General features: G+C 36.5%; 1 long non-coding RNA gene across 1 annotated transcript; it reads left to right on the forward strand.

Annotated features, from left to right (window-relative positions):
- The first annotated feature begins 5,248 nt into the window (after positions 1-5,248).
- Positions 5,249-6,176, forward strand: LOC128220683 (uncharacterized). The gene is made up of 2 exons (XR_008258833.1): positions 5,249-5,308; positions 5,930-6,176. It is a non-coding gene; the product is annotated as an uncharacterized LOC128220683 (long non-coding RNA).
- The last annotated feature ends 411 nt before the right edge of the window (positions 6,177-6,587 follow it).

The raw sequence follows: 6,587 nt of genomic DNA on the forward strand, positions 1-6,587 counted from the left end.
CGCAGATGTTCATATTTAAGTGCAAAAAAAATGTTGTTATACGCATTTTTCCGAAACTGTAAGTTACGCTTTTAGCCATAAAACATTAATTTTCGGAGGGAAATATGAAAATCTGCGATCTTATCTTAAATAAGCAGTCTTTTATCACCGGTTTGCAGATATTTACGCATTCCAAGATAAAATAAAGAAGTTGTGAAAACGGTAAATCTGTGGGAGAGCAGCTTTTAATCCAAATGTAGAACTAAATATATAAATTATCTTATGACTTACATCTCTGAATTTATCATTGTCTTATTGTCAATGATATTTATTATAATCTAATTTGGTGTTAGTTATCACATAGGCTATTTTAAGGTATAATCTTTAACAAATGGATTTTGATGTAATCTTTATTATTGAGTTGTATCATATGACAGGTGATTGTCCTTTAACCGCATGTAATACAAGTACACCTTCAGAGGACCTTACTCTTTCGTAATTTCGACATTCTATCGCTTTTGTGTGCATATAAATATATCTCATTAGGTTTAAAGCGAATCAAAACTACCGAGGCAACAGTTTATATTTTCATTTTATAGTGTTCTAAAATTTAAAGGATTTTCTTAAATAAGGGCACATTTTTTGTGTGATGATTTAATTTTACCAATTGACCTAACGAGTACACTAAAGCCAAATACCTAGATGGATATCACAACTTTATAAATTGACTTTGTAAGACCAAAGGAAAGATTTCACAGCTCGATGATGCCATTGTTTTAAATAACTTTATGTAATTTAAGTTCATAAAAACAGGCAAAATAGTTCGATACACTAATGTCGGACAAACAGTAAGCCCGTAAATGTTTTTTGCTGGTCTTTATTGTTATTATTTGTTATTCATCCGGTAATATATTCATCTAAATATATCTAGGTAATTGAACGTTAAAACAAAAATAGTTGCCTGATGTCTAGAGCGGAGTAAAAGTGCGCGACATTAAGGTTTTGTTTATCCACCGCGAGTTCTAAAAGCCATCAATGCAAACAAAAGTCAATGAAAGGGCACGTCAGAAACTGAAATTAATACAAGCATAAATAGAGAAAAACGGTGTGCACGACTAGCGAAAGAAGGATCAGATGGTGGAATCATTCCAACAATTAAGGCATGTTTAAAAGCCCGTAAATACAAAGGAACAGACGGTGAAGTCAGTCCAACAATTAAGGCATATTTAAAAGCCCGTAAATACATAGGATCAGAGGGTGAAGTCAGTCCAACAATTAAGGCATGTTTAAAAGCCCGTAAATACATAGGTTCAGATGGTGGAGTCAGTCCAACAATTAAGGCATGTTTAAAAGCCCGTAAATACATAGGATCAGAGGTTGGAGTCATTCCAACAATTAATGCATGTTTAAAAGCCTGTTCAAACATAGTATCAGACGGTGGAGTCAGTACAACAATTAAGGCATGTTTAAAAGCCCGTACATACATAGGATCAGAGGATGGAGTCAGTCCAACAATTAAGGCATGTTAAAAAGCCCATAAATACATAGGATCAGAGGATGGAGTCAGTCCAACAATCTCCATCAATCAGAATACTTTAATGGTGTCAACGGTAAATAGCACGAGACCTTCCACCAGCCTTAACCGGTAAATGAGGGGAGGGTAGCGTGTGTGGGTTAGAACCAGCTGCCCGGTCAGCTTAGTTGGTTAGAGTGCCGGGCTAGTGTTCTGGTGGTTGTGAGTTCGAGCCCCACACCGGGGGCACTTTTCCTCCCAGGTCTACTTTTACAGCCAGAGTGTGTAAACATGTTCCACAATTTCTGTAAGAACAAAAATCAAAGCATGTGAATGTTTGAGCAATGCAAGTTACAGATTGGTATCACCCACGATTGTCACTTGTCAACTACAATGTATTACATTATTATTCATAAGGGAGAGTGTTCAATCGCTTAGAACTGAAACTTTTTATGCATAACCCCAATAAACCATTTCTGCTCATACTATAGAATACAAGGTTAAACTGTATAGCTGGCATGTAACTGTTATTTAATGTCACTTCCGGGTTCCCCATTCGGGCCATATATGATTTACTCATATTGTGCGATGATTTAATCTTTGTTTCAACAATACTGTAAGAAGGACCGGTGTTTTAAAAGTTAAACTTACCCTTGTTTGCATTTACAGTATGCGTCACACACACGCTTTTCCTTTGTATCGATGTCAATATTGACAACATGGCGGCTATCCGATTTTCTCTGACTTGGATAGATTTCACCCCGTAAATGTTAGATATCGTCATTTTCTAAAGATATATCGAGCCTTCCGATGTAGCAGCCAGTTACAAATTCCTTTGACTTCTATTTTTTTCGCATTGTAATGTCACATTTATGATAATTTGTCAGGAATATCGGAAAGCGAAACGACGCGAGACGCCATTACTTCCTCGTTTGTTTGACGGACATAGACAGAGTTCGCTCCCTTGATATCAGGGGGCGTGGCTTAGAAGCCGCTGTCGTAAGGTCAATTAAGGCATGTTTAAAAGCCCATACATACATAGGATCAGAGGGTGGAGTCAGTCCAACAATAAAGGCATGTTTAAAAGCCCATTAATACATAGGATCAGACGGAGGAGTCAGTCCAACAATTAAGGCATGTTTAAAAGCCTGTACATACATAGGATCAGAGGATGGAGTCAGTCCAACAATTAAAGCATGTTTAAAAGCCCATACATACATAGGATCAGAGGGTGGAGTGAAATCCAATCAAGAAAACCCTGACCCTCAAGCAGCTACTGTAATTGATCAGCTCACACCAGCTAGGCCTCCTCCAAAACTCAGATAAATATTTGAGCCACCAAATCAAAACGAGAACAGATCGGTCTGAATCGTTAAGGTATTTTTTTCTGTATAAAACAATTTATTTCACTGTACATTTAAATCAATTATTATGTTCATTAGAACTTGATTCTGCCAAACATGTGCTGTAAAGACTTAGACTTATTATGAATAAAGAACAAGTCAAACATGTACATATTTTCATTGTTATTCTTATATTTTGGGCCATTTACGTAAATCTACAATATTTAATGATAGTTCATCCAATTTCCATAGTCCGGATCACATGCACACTCGATTAACAGTATTCTTAAAGTTGCACTTTCACAGAATTCTAGTTTGACACTTTTTGTCTCAGAATCGGCTTATTTTGGCATTCTTTAAATTTAGACCTAATATATAAATCACAAAGCAAACTTCTCCGAGCCAAAATATGATAAATGCAATCGAATCCTGTGTAAGTTGTCAAATCTGTGAAAGTGCAGCTTTAACAGTGAAAAATAACTTCTGCTAATGCTATATATTTTAAAATATATTTGCCATTGCAATAAAGAGATATTCACCTACAATATCATACATAAACACCAAAGAAATTTCAAAGTTTAAGTAATGTTTGCAAAACAACAATGTATTTAATAAATCTGATATTAAATATGCAACAACTGGTGTTATACTCCAGAACTGAAGCTAACATCATAGAGGTACATCCTTCTAAGAATCCATCAAAACAACATGCTGAACAACTTCAAGAACTCTCTTCAAAAGACCACACTTTCCTAAAATAAATAAAAGATGCCAATATTAAAATAAATCAGTTACATGTATTGTTAAATATTTTAATACTAGCTGTAAATGCTACTGCCTTTGATGTTTGCTTTCTACATGTATATCATAATGAAATATTGACAAGATAATAGCTAATGTTTTGTGGTTGTTGTTTTTCTCTGGACAAATAGTCCATTACTTTTGTACAGCAAAGTAAAACTAAATGTTATAAAAAGCTTTAAAATAGGTCCTACCGATTATTTGTAAAACTTGTCATCACTGGTTTTCTCTTGCGGTTGACATTGCCTGGTCTGGCAAATATCATGTGTGTGTGTGGGGGGGGGGCGGTTTCCGGTCTTATGCTAGGTCCCCTGTGGCGGTAGGCTTGTTGAAGACAATAATAAGGGGACTTCCTTATCTCCATCAATCAGAATACTTTAATGGTGTCAACGGTAAATAGCACGAGACCTTCCACCAGCCTTAACCGGTAAATGGGGGGAGGGTAGCGTGTGTGGGTTAGAACCAGCTGCCCGGTCAGCTTAGTTGGTTAGAGTGCCGGGCTAGTGTTCTGGTGGTTGTGAGTTCGAGCCCCACACCGGGGGCACTTTTCCTCCCAGGTCTACTTTTACAGCCAGAGTGTGTAAACATGTTCCACAATTTCTGTAAGAACAAAAATCAAAGCATGTGAATGTTTGAGCAATGCAAGTTACAGATTGGTATCACCCACGATTGTCACTTGTCAACTACAATGTATTACATTATTATTCATAAGGGAGAGTGTTCAATCGCTTAGAACTGAAACTTTTTATGCATAACCCCAATAAACCATTTCTGCTCATACTATAGAATACAAGGTTAAACTGTATAGCTGGCATGTAACTGTTATTTAATGTCACTTCCGGGTTCCCCATTCGGGCCATATATGATTTACTCATATTGTGCGATGATTTAATCTTTGTTTCAACAATACTGTAAGAAGGACCGGTGTTTTAAAAGTTAAACTTACCCTTGTTTGCATTTACAGTATGCGTCACACACACGCTTTTCCTTTGTATCGATGTCAATATTGACAACATGGCGGCTATCCGATTTTCTCTGACTTGGATAGATTTCACCCCGTAAATGTTAGATATCGTCATTTTCTAAAGATATATCGAGCCTTCCGATGTAGCAGCCAGTTACAAATTCCTTTGACTTCTATTTTTTTCGCATTGTAATGTCACATTTATGATAATTTGTCAGGAATATCGGAAAGCGAAACGACGCGAGACGCCATTACTTCCTCGTTTGTTTGACGGACATAGACAGAGTTCGCTCCCTTGATATCAGGGGGCGTGGCTTAGACGCCGCTGTCGTAAGGTCAATTAAGGCATGTTTAAAAGCCCATACATACATAGGATCAGAGGGTGGAGTCAGTCCAACAATAAAGGCATGTTTAAAAGCCCATTAATACATAGGATCAGACGGAGGAGTCAGTCCAACAATTAAGGCATGTTTAAAAGCCTGTACATACATAGGATCAGAGGATGGAGTCAGTCCAACAATTAAAGCATGTTTAAAAGCCCATACATACATAGGATCAGAGGGTGGAGTGAAATCCAATCAAGAAAACCCTGACCCTCAAGCAGCTACTGTAATTGATCAGCTCACACCAGCTAGGCCTCCTCCAAAACTCAGATAAATATTTGAGCCACCAAAACAAAACGAGAACAGATCGGTCTGAATCGTTAAGGTATTTTTTTCTGTATAAAACAATTTATTTCACTGTACATTTAAATCAATTATTATGTTCATTAGAACTTGATTCTGCCAAACATGTGCTGTAAAGACTTAGACTTATTATGAATAAAGAACAAGTCAAACATGTACATATTTTCATTGTTATTCTTATATTTTGGGCCATTTACGTAAATCTACAATATTTAATGATAGTTCATCCAATTTCCATAGTCCGGATCACATGCACACTCGATTAACAGTATTCTTAAAGTTGCACTTTCACAGAATTCTAGTTTGACACTTTTTGTCTCAGAATCGGCTTATTTTGGCATTCTTTAAATTTAGACCTAATATATAAATCACAAAGCAAACTTCTCCGAGCCAAAATATGATAAATGCAATCGAATCCTGTGTAAGTTGTCAAATCTGTGAAAGTGCAGCTTTAACAGTGAAAAATAACTTCTGCTAATGCTATATATTTTAAAATATATTTGCCATTGCAATAAAGAGATATTCACCTACAATATCATACATAAACACCAAAGAAATTTCAAAGTTTAAGTAATGTTTGCAAAACAACAATGTATTTAATAAATCTGATATTAAATATGCAACAACTGGTGTTATACTCCAGAACTGAAGCTAACATCATAGAGGTACATCCTTCTAAGAATCCATCAAAACAACATGCTGAACAACTTCAAGAACTCTCTTCAAAAGACCACACTTTCCTGAAATAAATAAAAGATGCCAATATTAAAATAAATCAGTTACATGTATTGTTAAATATTTTAATACTAGCTGTAAATGCTACTGCCTTTGATGTTTGCTTTCTACATGTATATCATAATGAAATATTGACAAGATAATAGCTAATGTTTTGTGGTTGTTGTTTTTCTCTGGACAAATAGTCCATTACTTTTGTACAGCAAAGTAAAACTAAATGTTATAAAAAGCTTTAAAATAGGTCCTACCGATTATTTGTAAAACTTGTCATCACTGGTTTTCTCTTGCGGTTGACATTGCCTGGACTGGCAAATATCATGTGTGTGTGTGGGGGGCGGTTTCCGGTCTTATGCTAGGTCCCCTGTGGCGGTAGGCTTGTTGAAGACAATAATAAGGGGACTTCCTTATCTCCATCAATCAGAATACTTTAATGGTGTCAACGGTAAATAGCACGAGACCTTCCACCAGCCTTAACCGGTAAATGGGGGGAGGGTAGCGTGTGTGGGTTAGAACCAGCTGCCCGGTCAGCTTAGTTGGTTAGAGTGCCGGGCTAGTGTTCTGGTGGT

The sequence above is a fragment of the Mya arenaria genome, chromosome 15 (genome assembly GCF_026914265.1).
Source record: "Mya arenaria isolate MELC-2E11 chromosome 15, ASM2691426v1".
Lineage (NCBI taxonomy): Eukaryota > Metazoa > Mollusca > Bivalvia > Myida > Myidae > Mya > Mya arenaria.